The sequence below is a fragment of the Podarcis erhardii genome (assembly GCF_964252035.2).
Source record: "Podarcis erhardii genome assembly, chromosome: 17".
Classification (NCBI taxonomy): domain Eukaryota; kingdom Metazoa; phylum Chordata; class Lepidosauria; order Squamata; family Lacertidae; genus Podarcis; species Podarcis erhardii.
In genome coordinates, this window is record NC_138515.1 from 23,984,101 (window position 1) to 24,004,112 (window position 20,012).

General features: G+C 43.4%; 1 pseudogene across 1 annotated transcript; it reads left to right on the top strand.

Annotated features, from left to right (window-relative positions):
• The first annotated feature begins 17,353 nt into the window (after positions 1-17,353).
• LOC309332776 (large ribosomal subunit protein eL27 pseudogene) lies at positions 17,354-17,832 on the top strand (annotated as a pseudogene). The gene has a single exon. The product of its transcript is annotated as a large ribosomal subunit protein eL27 pseudogene (transcript).
• The last annotated feature ends 2,180 nt before the right edge of the window (positions 17,833-20,012 follow it).

A 20,012-nucleotide genomic window follows, 5' to 3' on the forward strand; every position in this document is an offset into this window, starting at 1 on the left:
TTTTTGAATGCAAAATAGCCAACGGAGCTAACAAGACAGGAAGATTGCTAAGGAGTTGGGAGATTAGTTTGAATGATTCTGCTGCTTTTATTAAAGTACAGCACTTGTCTGAAAAAACACCATTTCTACCATAGCTGCTAGTTGTTGTTGTTGTTGTTGCTGCTGCTGCTGCTGTTGTTGTTTCCTTACTCTAAAAGAAAACACCAGGGATAGCTTATCTGTTTTTTCCCTCTCTCTGACACTATAGAGTGAATCAGCCAATGAAGTCTCCTGCAGCAAATGACTGTTTTAAATGCTGATGGTTGGGAACCTGGTTTGCAAATACTACATGCTTCCAAACATAAGAAAAATCTATCAAGACAATCAACGTCATAAAAGCCTGCTGAGTCTTCTCATCAGAATTGCAACAGCAAGAGGCACAGACCTTCCCAAGCATTTGAAGCAATCTACAAACCAGGCCCTGTATCTCAAACACACACACACACACACACAAAGCAGTAAATGGTAGAGGCATAATTGTGTCATCAATAGTTTTAGCAGTTGTATAAACCTGCTGTCAGCTAGCGTTTTCGATTTTCGGGTTTTTGCCTGGCTTGAGTGAGTAGATATTATGTCGTCACCTTTCGTTGATTATATACTGTTTTGGAGGTCATCACTCTTTTGACATTTCATTCATTGTAATTAGCCTCTTGACAAAATGGGTCAAGGAGATGTGACAGATGAACACACCCTAAATGTAGACATAAATCAGAGACTCAAATTGAGCCCTCATTTATTCCAGTGATTGCATCTGAGAGTGACTGTTTGTCGGGGTGGATTACACGTGCATGTACATACCACCTTGATTTTTTTTATCATTTAGACTGCAGTCTAACTGATACTACATTTTACAGTTATCCTATATCTTCATACCCTCAAAAATTTCTCTGATGAAAATGAGAACGTCCTATTCCATGATAATAATAATTTTATACAGTGGGACCTCGGTTTTCAAATGTAAATCCGCTCCAGAAGACCGTTCGAGTTCCAAAACATTCAAAAACTGAAAACTCAAACCGGAAGCCTCAAAATGGAAAACTCAATACAGAAAACTCAGAACGGAAGCTGCATTTCTTGTTCAACTTCCGCAGCGTGTTCGAAAACCGAGGCACTTACTTCCAGGTTTATGGCATTCGAAAACCAAAATGTTCGGCAATGGTGACGTTCGAAAACCAAGGTACCACTGTACTTCATACCTGTGATGGCCTGGGACTTGGGCTCAGACTTGGAACCAGAGGAGATGCAGGCTGCACTGGATCCTTTGCCTCAGGCATCATCTGAACCAAGTCTGGGGCCTGATCCTGAAGAGTCCCAGCTTGCACAGGTTCCCCTGCAACAACCACCAGCTGGGCCGAGTCAGGGGCCTGAGCCTGCCCTGGCTCCAGATGAGGGGATTACCTCGTTGCCTCCAGCTGGGCTATCACTTACAGCTGCTCCACTACCAGTTTGGTCAGGGGAGGCTGAGGCAGCCCCTGGGTCTAGTAACCCACCGACGTCTCCCGAGCTGCAGAGACTGAGGTCTTAGAGAAGGAGAGACCTGAGTACTTGCAGGAGGAGTGCTCACCTTCGGGTGAAACAGGGAGGTGAGTCGCCGGGGGATCAGGACCGGCCGCTACCCCAACAAAGATAAAGGGCTGTCGGACCCTGCCCCAGGTTGCAGGAGCAATATTGCTATATGCTAGATCCTGCCTGAGATCTTGTACCTCTCCTTGCCTGGTTTCCTGCCTTGGCCCTGTCAGACTGACTCCCAGCGGAAGCTTCAGATTCTAGACCGGTCCTGGACCACGTTTCACAGGATACCCCCGGGCCCAGCACAATACCCCACCCATCTGACTGGGTTGCCCCAGACACTCTGGGTGGCTTCCAACATATATAAAAACATAATGAAATTTGAAAAGGAACTGCCTTGAGATGTCTTCTAAAGGTTGTATAGTTCCTTATCTCATTGGCTTGGGGGTCACATAACTGCACAGCCTCCAAAAACAATTTTCAGTGAAAATAGGGAAGCCCTAAGGAAAAACGGGACATTCCAGGATCAAATCAGAAACCAGGGTAGCTTCTGTAAATCTAGGACTATCCCTGGAAAACAGGGACACTTGGAGGGTCTGTATCTTAGACTGAACCATCTTATCCAACGGCAGGGCAGAGGAGCAGTCTAACAACATTCTGTCCATTTTGTAGCTTTCTGTTTCCTTTTGTTTTTTACAACACCATTTCCCTTCCCATTAGGAACAATGAGAAGTAAATATGAGAAAGAGACTTAGATCAGCTCTTCAGGGTTCTAAATCTCTGCCCAGTTTGTGTTTTAAAGACTTGCATCTGAATGTAGGGACAAACTCCACTGGAAAGGATGAAGTTAGAGGTGACTTGAAAAGTCTAATGGGCTATTGGACCACTGATTCCCCATTCACATTTGCAAGCCATCACTGTAGTATAGGGAAGAATATGCACATCCAGTAACCGTGTAGTTTCATTGCTTCCAATGACCGCCACTCAGATATAGAGATACAGCTTAGGAATTAGAAATGGTGATTAAAACACAGGTATGAGATCCGGTTCCCACTCTGCTGCCACTAAATGGTGGTTGATTACAAAAAAAGTACTAGATACTTGCTGCCACTTCCAACACTTGCAGGTGCGTGTTCACTCAGCACCTTTGACACACCTGTGATCTGTTGTTTCTTAAGTCTGGCAGAGGTACAGGTCTCAGTCATATACGTGCATTAACTGAGACAAAGCATGAACCGACATTCAAGCAGAGCTGCCTCTTTCAGATGATGGATAAAGTTTTCCACGAACTACATGTCTTGGTGTCCAAACCCCCCCCCCACAAAAAACCCAAAGAACATAAAAATAGCATCTCAGCCCTGGGGCAAAGTTAACAGGTTTTTCTCAAACGGTTCCCATCCCTGAACTGTCGGTGTTAGGTAATATGTTATCTAATGTAGGGCTGATTGTGCATTAAGAGCTCCTCACACCCGTGAAGTAAACTGTTTTAGGCTCTGACATTTTCAAAAGATACCTTGGAGGCTCAAATGCAAATTCAGAGACAATAGGCTCATTTCTTTTCAGGAAGCCTGAATACCTTCAGAAAAGGGCTTGCATTAGTTGTGCGCTGCCAAGCTGAAAGCAGCCCACTGAGCCATATATTGTCATTGCCCTGCTTTTGTAGGCAGAGGCAGGAAACGAAATCAGGACATTCACTGAATCCTGGGTGGGCCATCGTACTTTGCTAGCAGGCTGAATTCAGCTATAGAGTGGTCATGAGTTCTATTTACTGAGGACAGTCCTCTGTTTGAAGCTATCCTCTGTTTGAAGGGCTTGTCTGGGCCAAGTCTCTTTTAAAAGCGCCCATGACAGTTTCTTAGATTTCCTACTGTGGTGCTGGGTACCAAATTTGGGGGAACCCCTGTCTTCCTCCATAAGTGATTCCACGTTATGAGCCTAGGAGTGCAATTCCCCTCCAAATCTGGTTGCGATCTAGTTCGTTAGGTGAAACGTGTTGTGCGAAGGCCCTTAATGAAACCCTTCCTTGTGCTTCCCCTTGCGACAAAAATAGAACAGCAATATTAATGCTGTTTAGTTTATTGGGACTTATATTTATAGAGTGTGACAGAGCAGAGATTATGATGATAATCAGGCTTGACACAGCATGAGCAGAAAATGTGCAAGCTGGGGGGGTGGACCTCAGTGGAGCACTGTCTCAAGTTTAGCTGCAGCTAGCAAATTCAGAACATAAGGTCTCCTCCTGTCTCGGAAACAACGGAATTCATTAGGAGAGGTCACAGAGCTCTAAGGAAGGAGGAAAAGATGCACATTTTAAAAAGGTTCACTGAGGTAGATTTTCAGAGGCATACAAGCAAGGGGACCCACAAAAATAAGAAGCAAGAAGCCAGAGTTTTTTCTTGCCATTCCTCTGTATTCTATCTATCATCTGTCTATCTATCATCTATCTATCTATCTATCTATCTATCTATCTATCTATCTATCTATCTATCTATCATCTATTTCATTTATGAATAGCTTCCCATGGAACATCCTGGGGGTGGGGGGTGGGAAATAAGCAAATAAGCAAAGAAAGCACACATAATTGCAATTTCTCTTTCAATGAATATAAAGATAGGGATAAAAATCTCCACTGAAGTGGCTTGTTGGAAGAAGTTAGTTCTTTCCTCCCAGGAATAATCCTGGGAAACTGCAGTTCTTCAAAAGGGAGGGACTAGAGAACCAAACCAGAGAATTTCTGAATAACCAACGCTGCATGCTTCCTGACTGAATTGTGTTTGCTTAAAGTCAAAGAGTTTCCAGGGATTTTTCTGTTTGCACACACTGGTGTGGTCCTTAATATAGGTCAGGGAAATCCCCAGCGAAAAAAGAGAAGTTTTTAAAACAGAAATCTAAATTTAGACTTCAGAATTAATATTTGGCATTTTTTAAGAAAATGTAGCAGGCTTGGCATCTAACTGTATGTTATTGTTGATAACTTTGGCAAATGACTGTAATTCTCTCTGGCATGTTAAGATTTCTATTTTTCACAAAAAAGGGGGAAGAAAGCACCTCAAGAAAAGTGATACAGCCCCAGCAATACTAACACATCACAAATGAATATTATAATTGGCCCTCTGAAATTACTCTTTATTGTTGTCCCATTGAAGACAATGTGTCTGCAACATAAGTCTTGCCACTCACACTTGCCACTTATTTGAGATTTGAAACTTACTTGAGATTTAATACCTTCATCTCAAATGGCAAAGCGTGATCATTAAAGTCAGTTATAGGAATTCTGCATCCCTCCAGAACATTTATGGGGTATACAGTGGTACCTCGGTTTTCGGACATCTCCATTGACGAACATTTCAGTTTTCCAACACCGTAAACCTGGAAGTAAATGCTTCAGTTTTCGAACACCCCTCAGAAGTCGAACCTGCTACATAGCTTCCGTTGAGCTCAAGATCCTGAGGCCTAGCTGTCGGCTGTTTAGTTTTATTTTCAAACGTTTCAGAACTCAAACGGTCTTCTGGAACGGATTACGTTCAAAAACCGAGGTATATTTAAAATCTAGAGGTGTAAGTGGGTAACAACAGGGCAGGCTATGTGCACACCTACAAAGAGTACATATTAATGAACAGTAAATGTGATTATTTCTTATTTTCTGTCTTTGTAAAGAATGGGAAAATAATATAAACAAAACCTGTAGAAACCTACATTATATATAATATTAATTACTAACAGGATTTATCAGACCCTCAAAGTGTCCCTATTTTCCAGGAACGGTCCTGGATTTACAGAAGCTGTCCCAGTTTCTGATTTGATCCTGGAATATCCACCTTTTCCTAAAAACACCCCTATTTTCATCAGAGATGAAGTTGGAGGGTGTGGAGTTAGGCACCCCTGAGCCAAGGAAAAAAGGAACTTATACAACCTTTAGTAGACATCTGAAGGCAGCCCTGTATAGGGAAGCTTTTAATGTTTCATATTTTCTTTCGTTTTATCTGTGTTGGAAGCCACCCAGAGTTTCTGGGGCAACCCAATCAGATGGGCGGGATAAAAATAATAAAATTGTTGTGGTTGAATAGCACACCTCTATTTTCATCAAAAAAATGTTGGAGGGTATGGTTTATACACCACTTTTTCATTAAAGAAAAAAGAAAAAAAATGTATCAAGGAATGGCCCAATGTAAGAAGTATTATATTATATTGGGGTAGTGTCAGGGACTGGACTGAGGAGGAATGGTGGGAGCCCCCCTTTTTCCCCTTAAATCTTTCCAAAGGAAGGAGGACAATATTGATTTAGAACAGTGGTTTGCAGAGGGACATAGTCCAGAGGGGGAAAGCTGGGAAATAGTGGGAGAGGAACAGCTAGAAGAGGAAACACCAGGAGAGAGACAGCTGGCAGATTCAGTGTCCTTGGAAAGCATTACTGACCCCCCCCCCCTTCGCCTAAGACTAGACTTGCTCTGAGAGTGATAGAACAGAAAGTGCAGAGTCAACAAGCTCAGATTACCCTACATAGGAGTGATGTAGATTAATGGGGACTGAGGGGGTAAACCTTTACTGGGAGCAACACTATTTTTTAGAGAGATGTGCATTCCTGTGTCTCTCGCTGTGATTATTAAAGAAACTATCTGGCAAGATTTGCTTGTTTACTGCCTCCAGGGGAGGGATCAAATTCCCCGAAGCCTGACAGGTAGCCAAAGTTGTGTCCTCCCAGTGTTTTGAATTACCATGCTGGCTTGAGCTGATGCAAATTATAGTCCACAACTTCTGGAGGACAGCATGTTGGTGATACATGCCTCACATGGCAGGTGAGGTGCACGTGCCTTCTTTGCCAACACACAAAGAGGATCCTTAGTCAGCTGAAAGTAAATACGGGATGGGGAACTTGTAAGCTAAAGTTAAAAGACCCCTGGATGGTTAAGTCCAGTCAAAGGCGACTATGGGGTTGCAGCGCTCATCTTGCTTTCAGGCCGAGGGAGCCAGCATTTGTCCACAGACAGCTTTCTGGGTCATGTGGCCAGCATGACTAAACCACTTCTGATGCACAGACACCATGACAAGTGCCAGAGCGCACAGAAACGCCGTTTACCTTCCTGCCACAGCAGTACCTATTTATCTACTTGCATTGGCATGCTTTCGAACTGCAAGTTGGCAGGAGGTAGGACAGAGCAACGGGAGCTCACCCCATTGTGGGGATTCGAACCGCCAACCTTCTAATTGGCAGGCCCAAGAGGCTCAGTGGTTTAGACCACAGCGCCACCCTCATCCCTACGGGGAACTTGTAACTCCCATCAGTCCCAGCCAACATACCCAAAGCTCAGAGATGATAAGAGTTGTAGGCCAACAACTGAAGAAACACAGGTTCCTCGTTTATGGTGTAAGGAATTTCTTCTGCAGATGAGGGCCTGACCATTAGTCTTCTGTGCTGGTCCCGGGGGGGTTACCATGTGGTGTGGTCTGAGTCTGGTCCTGGATGAAGAGTCTGGAGGCTGTCCGTCAAAGGTGGAGGGGGGTCCAAGGTAAGGAGCCGGGCATGGTCAGGAACCCCATAAGAGCAGGTCCGGGTGCTGGCAGGAACAGGTTTCCAATGATGTTGCTCCCGCAACCTGGGACTGGGCTGACTAGCCTTTATCTCCTCTGAGGCCATGGGCGGTCCCAGCCCACAGGTGACTCGCCTCCCCTGGCCTAAAGGTGAGCACTCCTCCTGCGAAAACTTAGTTCCCTCCGCCTCTCTGCCCTGAGCCTCTGCAGCTCAGGAGAGGCTGGAGGGTTACTGGACCCAGAGGCAACCTCACCTTCCCCTGACAGGGCTGGGAGAGGAGCACCTGCAGGCAATGGGTCCTCCATCACTTCCATCACCAGAGCAGATTCAGCTGGTGTCTGCTCCTGAGGATCCAGCACAGGTGGGGGCCCTTCAGATTCAAGCCCCAGTCCTGGCTCAGCCGGCCCTGGAGGCGGGGACTCCTGTGCAGGCTGGGATTCCTCAGGTTCAGCCTCTGAATCAGATTCCCAGGCCATCACATCTTCTCATTCCTCAGTACTGGGGGAAGATGGTGGCAAATAGCTAAAAATCCATGTTCAACCCAATAATGCATGTCTGTGTGTTTTTTCTTCTTTACACATTCTCTCTATGTGTTCAACTGAAAGTAATCATTCAACATATATTTTGTACATATACCTAAAGAAAGCCTCATATTCAACATCACAGCAAATAAAAAAAAAAATCCCCAAAAGAGGAGGGGTGATAATGAAAGGCAGAAGCCCCACCCAAGGTAGCAGTCATGTTTCATCAGTCCATCTAACTCAAAGAGACAAGCCGAGTGTGGTGGGGATAATGAGTAGAAAACACAGCATGCTTCATGGAGAAAGAATGGAATACAAAGAGCAGATAAGAGCAAAGCAAACTGTGGAAACAGCTCTTAGGAATTTTTTTTTGGAGAAAGCCAAAAAGGCAGATGGTCAACAGGCATAACAAAATGCAGGTTTGCCATTGAGTCGAGAGATGCATACAGATATTGTGAATGGGAACCCGGCCCAGAAAAGCAAGTGCAGAGAAGGAAACTAGACAACTGGTTCTATCCACCAGCTGTGGACGAAGAAAATCCAGGGATATGCTCTCTCAGCTCCACGATTTATGCCTTGTTAAGGTATCTTCAAAACACCACTAAACATGAAACGAGCTATTATTGCTATTCTGATGTTAAATGTGCTTGTGTCAAATACAGTGGTACCTCAGGTTACATACGCTTCATGTTACATACGCTTCATGTTACAGACTCTGCTAACCCAGAAATAGTACCTCGGGTTAAGAACTTTGCTTCAGGATGAGAACAGAAATCGTGCTCCAGCAGCATGGCGGCAGCAGGAGGCCCCATTAGCTAAAGTGGTGCTTCAGGTTAAGAACAGTTTCAGGTTAAGAACGGACCTCCAGAACGAATTAAGTACTTAACCTGAGGTACCACTGTATGAGCCTGGTGCGGAATCTATTAGTGTAATCAGAAGCCATCCTGCTCAGACAAATACCTGTGAGAACTGAGCAATGTATGATGAGAGCCGCAAACTCACATGAGAGTGCCCCTTACCTTCTATAACGAAGAAGGTGACAAGTTTCTGCTCACTTGCCACAAGCTTATTACACTTTCACTTATACCCAGCAAACAGTTTCATTGATTCATTTCAGATTGTACACACAGATCCTAAGCCATCCAATATTATTTCAGCCATATTATCAGAACATTGTTCATATCAACATATTGACTGATTAACTTGTAACTCAGTGGCATACTCTCCAACATTTCTCCGATGGAAATAGGGATGTCTATTATTATTATTATTATTATTATTATTATTATTATTATTATTACCCCGTCCATCTTACTGGGTTGCCCCAGCCACTCTGGGTGGCTTCCAACATATGTAACAACATAATAAAACATTAAACATTTTTTTAAAAAAACCTTCCCTATACTGGGCTGCCTTCATATGTCTTCTAAAGGTTGTATAGTTACTTATCTCCTTGTCTTGGGGTTCACGTCACTCCATACACTCCAAAATTTCTGCAATAAAAAAAGGACCCTACCATACCCTCCAAAAATTCTCCAGTGAAAATAGAGACAGCCTAAGGAAAAGCAGGGCATTCTGGGATTAAATCAGAAAACAGAATGGCTTCTGTATATCTGGGACTGTGCCTGGAAAGTAGGGACACTTGGAGGGTCTGCAGTGAAGCTCAGAGCTATACCCATTAACAGTTTGGGGCGTTCAAGCACCACAGTAGATTGTGGCCCAAACTAGATGAAATGTGTCTTTTCATTTAATGTACTTTTTATGCTAATACTTTCCACCAGAGTAGGGGCTGATTGGGATTGCAGCAAGTGGAGAAGAGAATTTGACCTCTTCTGTGGTCATTCTGAAGAAAGCTCAACCTCTGAAGATAATAACATTTCAAACCAATGGCAAATACCCATGTTTTGCCAATGATCCTTCCCCTTGCTTCAATGTTCTCAGGGCAGCACACATGCAGCCGTTCCATTTTATCCCCCAAAACAACCTAATGAAGTTGATTAGGCTGAGGGGGAGCTAATGGCTCATCCATCTAAATCTGGCACGCTAGTTTCATTCTTAAAGGATTCCTTGTGAATTTTCCATAGCTGTTTTCTCCACTTCTGAACACAAACACACACACAATTTACCAGACAAGACTAGTTTGTCTCCTATTTAAAAAATAAAAATAACATATCTTACGAAAGTGTAACTTCAAAGAATTTTCTTACCCCCTTTTCTTTTATCTGAAACTGGCCAGGCGCCAAACTTTGGCGGTTTCACTATATACCAGAAACTTGTATACATCGTTCTCATTTTATATAGGTCCTACCCTGGGGCTGTAAGAAAGACTGGAGTTATGCCAAGATCCTTTAGTATGGAGCTCCTGAAGTTCTTGGGCCTTTTTTTTTTTTTTTTTTTTTTTTGCTTTTTTAAAAATTCTTTTAAAGCTGGCTACCTCCCATGAAGGGATGTTAACACCATAATGATATGCATATCTGTTCAAAAGTTCAATGGGACTGAGGGTTTATGCACCCTTTCTCTTGTCCCACTGCTTTTCCCCAGGGAAAACCGCTCTTTAGTGCTCAATCAGAGCAAATGGCAATTCGGGTTTTCTCCAGGTTCCCATTTGCTCCGATTTAAAGCTAAAGAGTGGGTTTTTGTGGGTAAGCGGAAAAATGCTCAGGCCCCTGCTTTCTCTGCACCAACCAGATAATATTTTGTTTAACATTTTAGTTCAGATTCTACCCTTAAAGGACTCCACACACCTACCACCCTCCGTTTGCAGCTCAGAAATTGTAACCTCGTTTTGACTAATTAGGGGAGGGGGTAACCTCTGTTGGAGGACACATCCTGCTTCTTCTGGGGTAGTTTGTCCACCTTTGGTCCCCAGCCTGCACTCAGCTATCACCTGCGGCTCCTAGCAGCTGTCAGTATGTGACAGTGGCCACACCCCGGGAAACAACTTTGATTGACCAGCTAAACCACGTGAGGGTAGCCAATAAGTCTCAAAACCTCAGTGAGTTAAGGACTTCTCCTGCATGTGTAGGCATGCTCTAGTGCAGGGATGTCCAACAGGGCGATCACAATCTACTGGTAGATCCCCTGGAGGTTTGGGTAGATTGCAGTCAGTCGCTGGCTCCCTCTCCTCAGCACTGGTAAATTAGAAGCCTGCCCCGCCCCCTCGCCCTGGCCTCCATTGTTGTACGATCTGCAGAAGAAAAACAGAGTTTACTCAGTGAGGCTGTTTGCTTCCCCAGCGATCTGTTGATCTGCTGGTGAGTGGCTGTTCCTCTTCCTCCCCCCCCCCCAAAAAAAAAACACATGGCTACCCTCCTCCCTCAAAAAAGCTCAAATACTTTGACTTGAAACGGGGGTAGATCACTGCCAGTTTTTAATTCTGTGAGTAGATTGCAGTCTCTTGGGACTTGGCCACCCCTGCAGTGGATTGAATGGACAAGACCAACAGTGGGTCCAATGGTCAAGAAGGAGGTGTTTTCTGCATGTGCTATAGAGGGATGTGAGGGGCAGATGGGGCTTGAGAACCTGGAAAAGTGGCCCCTCTAGGAGAAGGAACCTAGACCTCCGCTGCCTTGTTGCTATGCTCACTTGTAAGAAAGGCTTTGGAAGTAAAACCCAAGAAAAAGTCTGTTCCCACTGCCTTGCAAGATGTCTTTGGGAAAAGAAAAGGCTAAGGAGTAAACCCTACAAAATCCAAAGTAGAGTCCCTAAGACGGTTGGACGGCATTATGTACACCTCTTTACGGCAACTCCTTCAACCAAGCGCGTCCCAAACATATTGCTTTGCTTTCCTTTGGACTGCATCAGCAAGGCCGAGGGAGGGTAGGGAGATACTTCTCACTAAATAAACTTTGGCTCGAGAATACTGGAAAGCTTCAGAATAACGCTGAACCTTTCATTACACTGAAAGATGTTTCATTTAGCACTGGCTCAGGAGTGGCTTGGCTGAATCTTAGATATAACATGGTCACTGGTTGTTAATAATTTGCATAATAATCCCCCCCCCCATTCTCTTCTGTATGAAATTGGGGTTGTACCTGTTTTGATGGATATCCACATAAATAACTTCAACTACTGGGTGAAAATTCCCTGTGTGAAAAATGGCAGGTTGTTTCCACATTTCTAAAGAGCACTGCAGTGGGGATTACATGGTATCACTTCAATGCAGTCTCCCAGTTCTTTGTTTTCCTTTCATTGACATTAAACATTAATAGCTAAAGTTCTTTCTAAAAATAAATTGGTAAAAGTAACGAAATAGACAAAAGTGAAAACATATGGAAAGGTGGCTTTTCTATGGAGTGTAAGATAAAATATATTTACCATAGGCAGAATATTACCCTCTGTGTGGAGTTTAACCAGGGATCATAACCCAGTGAAAGTCCTTAGAAAAAATACTACTAGTCTTCACATTTCATTCACAGTCCTAAATGCATTTGAAGATTTAGCAAATGCCATAAATTCTGACTAATAATAGATGGGCAAATGGTACCCCACAATGTGCCCATTCCATTATTGTCTTGGTGGCATCTCTTTGCATTACCAAGAAAAGGCAGGAAAGTCTGCCAGGCAGGCTGCAATTTAATGACTCCTGGCAGAAGGCCCAAGCATCCCCATTGGCTGGTTTTGCCCGCTGCCAGGGGAATGCCCATCCAAGGCTGCTGGCATTGCCCAATATCTGCCAACCTGGCAATCCAGCCTGCAATTTGCCAGATCACTTGTGCGGTCTGGGGCCTGGCCACAACACCGCCCACCAATGAGGGTGAGCGGACTTACCAGTACCAAATAAAGTCAGTTCTCATCTTGCACAGGGTTTATGTTCTTGAGAGAGCACATCAAGCCAACATTGTGTATAGTCAACACAGCCCTCCAGTCATGGATGGAAATGCCAAATTTGTTATCCTGGATGCCTGCCCCTCCTCTTTTCGGTGATGTGCATAAAGTTGAATTAGTGCAAGTTAAATTAGCACAAGTTGTGAATTAACAAAAGTAAAAAAATAAGAATCGATTAGATAGTTAAGCTGATGTGAAGGAAGAATGGTTGGAAGTTTTCCTATATGAGCAATGACATCCTGTACTAGCAAATGACTACTGCAATCAATATAGGAAAACTAATTTCAATTTAAGAAAGTGATGTTACATTTATGTTATTTTATTTAAAAAAACCTCACTAGAATATGACAACAACAACAATAAAGGAGGAGGAGGAGGAGGAGGAGGAGGAGGAAATGACAAAAGTGAAAGCTGATACCTTAAGGATTTAAATAATATCTCTCAGGACTCCGGCAAGCCACATTTCCCATTCATCTGCTGTAGTGAGATAGGATTGAAAGCAAAAACCCCAGTGTGTCATTTGCTTAGCACCCCCAGCCAAAAACGGGGGAGGAGGGGGAGCTTTCTTGCAGAGTGATGTGTGTGACACTGGGGGTGGGGGGGGAATCCAGTGCAAAGCTTGACAGAATCAAGCCTAAGCATTATCTTGGTGTGTGCTTTTAAAACTATTTCCCTTATTTCATAGAATCATACAGTGGTACCTCGGGTTACAGATGCTTCAGGATACAGACGCTTCAGGTTACAGACTCCTCTAACCCAGAAATAATACCTCGGGTTAAGAACTTTGCTTCAGTGGAATCGATATAAGGATTTGCTTGAAAGTAAAACACCCAGGTGGTTGTCACCAATGGAAGCCAAGGCGGTAAAAAGATTGAACATGGACACAGATTGGCCAAAATATTGTGAAATTATAGAATATGATGGTGAAAAGATAAAGTTACAGAGTTTTGAGAAATTGAAACCTAAAGTCCGAGACTGGTTACATTATTACCAGATCAATGAAACCTTTAAGCAGGACAGAAAATTAGGTTTTCAGAAGGAGAGGTCAAAGTTAGAAACAGAATTGCTAGAACCCAATACCAAGAATTTGTCTAGAATGTACAATCTGCTGCTAAAATGGAACACACAGGATGAAACGGTTAAATCAGCCATGATTAAATGGGCACAAGATATTGGTCATGATATTATGTTTGCTGACTGGGAGCAGTTATGGACCACAGGCATTAAATTTACGGCATGTAGTGCCTTGAAAGAGAATATAATGAAAATGATCTATAGGTGGTACATGACCCCAGTTAAGCTTGCAAAAATATACCATTTGCCCAACAATAATTGTTGGAAGTGTAATGAATGTGAAGGAACTTTTTATCACCTTTGGTGGACCTGCCCGAAGATTAAGGCCTACTGGGAAATGATATATAATGAAATTAAGAAAATCCTTAAGTGGACATTTGTAAAGAAACCAGAGGCCTTTCTCTTGGGCATGGTAGGCCAAACGGTTCCAAAGAAAGATAGAACGTTTTTTATGTACGCAACAACAGCAGCAAGAATTCTTTTGGCGAAGTATTGGAAGACTAAAGAACTACCTACTCTGGAAGAATGGCAGACCAAGGTGACTGAATTTATGGGACTGGCAGAGATGACCGGCAGAATCCGTGACCAGAGGAGAGAGACAGTGGAAGAGGACTGGAAAAAATTTAAAATTTATCTTAAAAATTGTTGTAAAATTACGGAATGTTAAGATGTCAAGGGATTGGATACAAAGAATTACAGCTATAAAAATTGAAATTTATAAAAAAAAATTTAAAGAGAATTAAATATAAAAAGGGATGAAGAATTGCTAAAAAATTTTAAAATAAGGATGCAGTGAAGGGGAGGTTTGGGGAAGTCGTGTTATGTTTGTTTGTTTTTTTTGTTTATGTTGTAAAACCAATAAAAATTATTTTAAAAAAAAAAAAAAGAACTTTGCTTCAGGATAGGAACAGAAATCACGCAGCGGCAGCGGGAGGCCCCATTAGCTAAAGTGATACCTCAGGTTAAGAACAGTTTCAGGTTAAGAACGGACCTCCAGAACGAATTAAGTTCTTAACCCAGGGTACCACTGTAGTAGATTTGCAGAGTTGGAAGGGACCCTGAGGTTCATGGCTTGGTTTCCAGACCCTTTATCATCAAACTCCTCTGCACACATTGCAGCTTCTCCATATCCTTCTTAAATTGTGGTGCCCAGAACTGGACACAGTGTTCCAGGTATGGTCTGACCAAGGCAGAATAGAGCAGGATGGTTACTTCCCTTAGTTGGGACACTATGCTTCTGTTGGTGCAGCCTAGAATAACATTAGCTTTTTAAAAACTTTTCCTGCTGCTGCTTGCTTGAGGTCTACTAAGACCCCTAGACTCTTTTCACATGTACTACTGGCAAGCTGGGTGTCCCTCTTATTATTTTGGTACAGCAACAACAAAACAGTAAAGGTTAATTAATGAGATCGTCTGCTGTTGCCAGTGGCGTAGCGTGGGGGGTGCAGGGGGGGGCGGCCGCACAGGGTGCAACATCTGGGGGTTAGGGTTAGGGGGCGCAAATCCATGGGTTAGGGGGCGCAAATTACTTGCCTTGCCCCGGGTGCTGACAACCCACGCTACGCCCCTGGCTGTTGCTGTTTTCTATCAGCAAGGTCTCAAATCTCCAAGCTATCTGAAGCATGCAGTGACCTTCTGCATATGTTCAGCCTTTCATTGCTACATTTAAAGCAAGATCTGATATACTATTTCCCTTTCAAACGGTAGCGATGTGCATTACTTTCTCTGTCATCACATGCCAGTTCGCAATAGCGATTACATCCACTAGTCCTCCATCTTCTATTCCTGTCGTATTGTTATAGATTTGGGAGGGAACCACCAAAACCCTAGAAATTAATAAATGGTAGGGTTTTGATGATTTGTGGAATTAAGGGAGAAATACAAGCTGCAGAGGGATTTTAGCAGGGTGATCTAGGAAGAAGAAGAAAGAATTGGATCCATCTTGGGAAGGCTGGCTGAGAGAGGTGCCTTGAACTCCATGGCTGCGCTGCTGGGGGGGTCAAGCCCCTCCTGGAATGACAATGCAATTTCATTGTGGCAACAATGAAACAGTAAATAGACAATCAAACTGATCTGTACCTTAAAATGTTGAATAAAGATGACAAGAGTGGTTGGTAAATGGCTGGGGTGAGGGACATTTGAGATGCTTCATAGGAAACAGTTAATCCATTAAGCCAATCAATGAATCAAGGATGCCCATGTAGACTTCATGAGGCATGATGAGAAGATTAACACCTCTTTTACAATATACTGTCACATAAAAACCTACACAGATGTGGAGTGTGGATTTAGAATGGACTCTAAGGGCACGATGTTTGCTAGATATTTGAAGTATGCTGAGGGGCACATCTCATGAAAAAACAGCTGGTGCTCACAAGCCTTAATGCTCGTGACTGTTCTTAGATTCTTAAAAAAAATTGTTCCACAAGTTCTGTTTAATTTATTGGATATTCGAGCATCTAATTGAAGGGCTCCTACAATCAGACCATGATTAGGCATTCATGTGGCATGATGGGAAGTGTAGTATAACCACCGCACACGAAGATAAATGTGGCCACCACAACAGTTTGGCTGCAAACTGAAAGAGTTCTTTCTTGTTGGCATTCAGTTCAGTTATCAAGGCCAAACCTCCAGTCTGAGTCCAGACATCCCTGAGGAAATTTGGGCACGTATCTTGATGGTTCTTTATTCCTTGTTCCCGTTTTCCATTTTAAAACCTGCCATTGTTTCATTCGTATTATGGGAAAGAAACTTGCCTGTACGATTGGTGTTTGGTGGCTGAAATGAGCATACAGCTGCAGTGAACTTTCCAAACCCTAAGGGTAGCATTTACAAATTAGCTACCCAAGTCTATCCAAATATTAATTTGCCATGCTCGCCCCTTGTGGTTTTGGACAGGCCTGGTTTCTTTTGTGGTTCGTTCTCCATTATTGCTTGTCTTTTAAGATTATCTTTACTTTTAAACAAAAACAAAAAAAAACTTATTATATTTTCCCACATTTACGGCTGTTAGTGGAAGCATAATCCAACTTCCCCCCCAGGAACATTCAGGAAGCTTGTTCAATACAGTCAGAAAGCCAAGATGGAAAACAAATCTCAACCAAATATAGAACGTCTGGACAGTGAATGGTCAACCCCCCACCCCCCGGCCACGAAACAAACCCTCCTGTCTGTACTATATATTTGTCTGCAGCTGCTAGAGCTACACAGAGGCTGAATGAGAAAGTAATTGCTTTGATTTTTTTTTATTGGGTTCTGAGGCAGCCTAACCACAATGACATTTTTTATGGTTTTCCAAAAAGCAGGAGAGGAAATCTTTGAAAAGCTACTTAGTCATCTAGTTAGTGACTATATACTTCTGAGGGTTCGCACTCCTCTACTCTGCCTTTGACGTTCCCCTGTTTTTAATGGAGGTTTATCTCCCGCCTCCTACAGCACAGAATAAAGCACTGACAGCAGGAAATGTTGAATACACTTTTCCCTTGATGCAACCCCATTATTGACGTCCATAAGTAAGTGGGATTTGGAGAGGTAAGTATTGTCAGTTAGCAGTGGCAAGGGAGATAGGTGCCGACTCCTTAGGGCTGAGGTGTCTTCAGCCCCCTTGATGTTGTCTTGCAGTGAGCTCAGCACACATACACCCCAATACTGAGGGGTCAGAGGAGGCTGAATGCCAAACGGATCGCAGTGCTGGGCTAGGTACAGTTTCGCCAGCTTCTTGGCATGAGGAGCAGAGTGGAGCTGTGCTTTCTTCCCTATGATGCGAGCCGAACCAGGGCACCCTGGCTACTGCAGCTTCCTCCTCTTGCCACCACTACCGTGGGGCTCTCAAAAGTAGCAGCTGTGGCGGTGTGGGTGCCATTGCTGCCACAGCTCCAAGATGGGCAAGTTTATGAAACCAGGGAAAGTCGTCCTTGTCATCGCTGGGCGTTACTCCGGACGCAAAGCTATTATTGTTAAGAATATTGATGATGGCACCTCTGACCGCCCCTACAGCCACGCTTTGGTGGCTGGTACTGATCACTACCCATACAAAGTGACAGCAAGCATGGGCAAGAAGAAGATTGCCAAGCGTTCCAAGATCAAGTCCTTTGTGAAGGTCTACAATTACAACCACTTGATGCCTACCAGGTACTCCGTTGATATTCCCCTTGACAAGACCGTTGTCAGCAAGAATATCTTTAGGGACCCTGCGCTGAAACGTAAAGCCCGGCGGGAGGCCAAAGTGAAATTTGAGGAGAGATACAAGACAGGCAAGAACAAGTGGTTTTTCCAGAAGCTCAGATTCTGAGTGGCATGCATTTGCACCAATAAATATTTTTGAAAAGCCAAGGGGGGGGGAGTAGAAGCTGGGGTGACCACAGCTTGGGTGGGTCTGCAAATGGCCAGCCCTCCCATGGCCAGGGTGCCCTGCTGCAGGGTTGAGAGAGGACAATGCAGAATGGAAAGGGCACTCTTTGGGCCATTCTTTGCTTCTTGACAGACCTCACTAGAGCAGGGTTTCCCAAACTTGGGTCTCCAGCTGTTTTTGGACTACAGTTCCCATCATCCTTGACCACTGGTCCTGATAGCTAGGGATGATGGGCATTGTAGCTCCAAAACAGCTGGAGATCCAAGTATGGGAAACCCTGTTCTAGAGTTACATATGGCATATGTTCTCCATATCATTCCTGGCACGTTCAGAATGTGGGCTGGCTAGCAAATGCTGGCACTTAACCTAATTCTGGTTAAGTCTGTTATTAATATTTCCATCTCATTCCATAAAGGAGCTCAGAAAATGCATTTATCAGAAATTTCAATGCCCCATGACAAAAAGGAAGTTAATTTATCCAGTTTTATGAATCTCTTTACCCTTCCTGCTGCAGCTATATCGAAAAAAAGTGGGCATAAATTCTGAGTGATGATGAACAGCCATCTGGTGAAAGCATTGCCAAGCCAAAATTCCATTGGTGGGTCTCCTAATAAAGTTTGGAAACAACTGCTTTAGAGGTAGAATATGTACTACCAATTTGGGGGGGGGGAATCTACCAAAGAGGAGAGGGCTCCTCATCAAGGGAAAAGAAAGATTTCTCCAATAGATATAACTACAACTAATCACTTAAAACCAATGGGTGTTCCATGTGCTCCTGTCTAGCTGCTTTGGATTCCTCAACTAGCTGCCCCAATATTGGCACTTTCTAAAGAAAAGGAAAAAACCAGCTCTGGATCCGAGAAGTAATTGGATCAAAATGTAAATGGTAACTGTTGTGAAGTAGGGGGTAAGAGTTAATATTGAGAAATATTCAAACATGTAATTCCCTGCCTACAGATTGAAGTTAGGAAATAGATATGGCCCAGTAGTTTATCAAGGAATAAATATTATTCTTGCTGAAAAAGGGGGACCACACAGAAGTGGGAGTGAGGGGAGCCAACTATGTATATTTAAAAACAGCACATTTGAAAAAATCCACATGTTCTAAGATTGTTTTTAAAATAAAGACATACCTGGACATACTTCTTGCCTTCTGCCTTTCAATATCAATGCCTTTACTGTACACTGAAACACAACTTCTAGCTTGTTGCCACAACAAACAGAGATATAATTACATTTTTTTGTGGCGAGAACTTGTAATACTTAGAGAGTTTCCATATAATTTGTAAGATTTGGGAAAGCCCAGAATTGCAAGACATGTGGTACATTGCAAAAGTTAGCAGTGCACACATGATCTAATATTGGTTTCTCTGGGACAACTTGCCTCTCAGCACCAGCTCTGATCAAGCATTGATAGTTCCATAATGAAAAAAGGTGAGGCAGTTAGGGTGACATACTGTGGCAGAAGAGGGGAGCTTCCTCACTCCAGTTTCCCAAGTGTAGCTGCAATAGATTCTGGTCTACTCAAGTTCTCTTCTCACAGAAAGCTGGGAACAACTACAGACCTCCTCCCTATCTTCTCCTAAAGGGCTGCATGAGGAAATACCGTATTTTTTGCTCTATAAGACTCACTTTTTCCCTCCTAAAAAGTAAGGGGAAATGTGTGTGCGTCTTATTGAGTGAATGCAGGCTGTGCAGCTATCCCAGAAGCCAGAACAGCAAGAGGGATTGCTGCTTTCACTGCGCAGCAAACCCTCTTGCTGTTCTAGCTTCTGAGATTCAGAATGTTTTTTTTCTTGTTTTCCTCCTCCAAAAACTAGGTGCGTCTTGTGGTCTGGTGCGTCTTATAGAGCGAAAAATACGGTAACCTGTTATGTGAAGAGACGACTGCAACAGTCGTTCTGAAAGTGCTCCAGGCATTGTACATGATGCAGGGAAAGTGTGTGTTACTTGCCATGTACACTATACAGTAGGCCTTTCCCCCTCCTCGCTTTTCCATGGCAAAATGAGAAGCACTACAAACCCCTGCAACAATATTTTTATTGGAGACAATGGCAGGACACAATGAGCACACTAGAACATCACCTCTATGTCTCGGGCAAGTTGTTGTTAGTACACAAGCAATGGCTTCTATTGCTGCACTTATTTATTTACTTTTCCT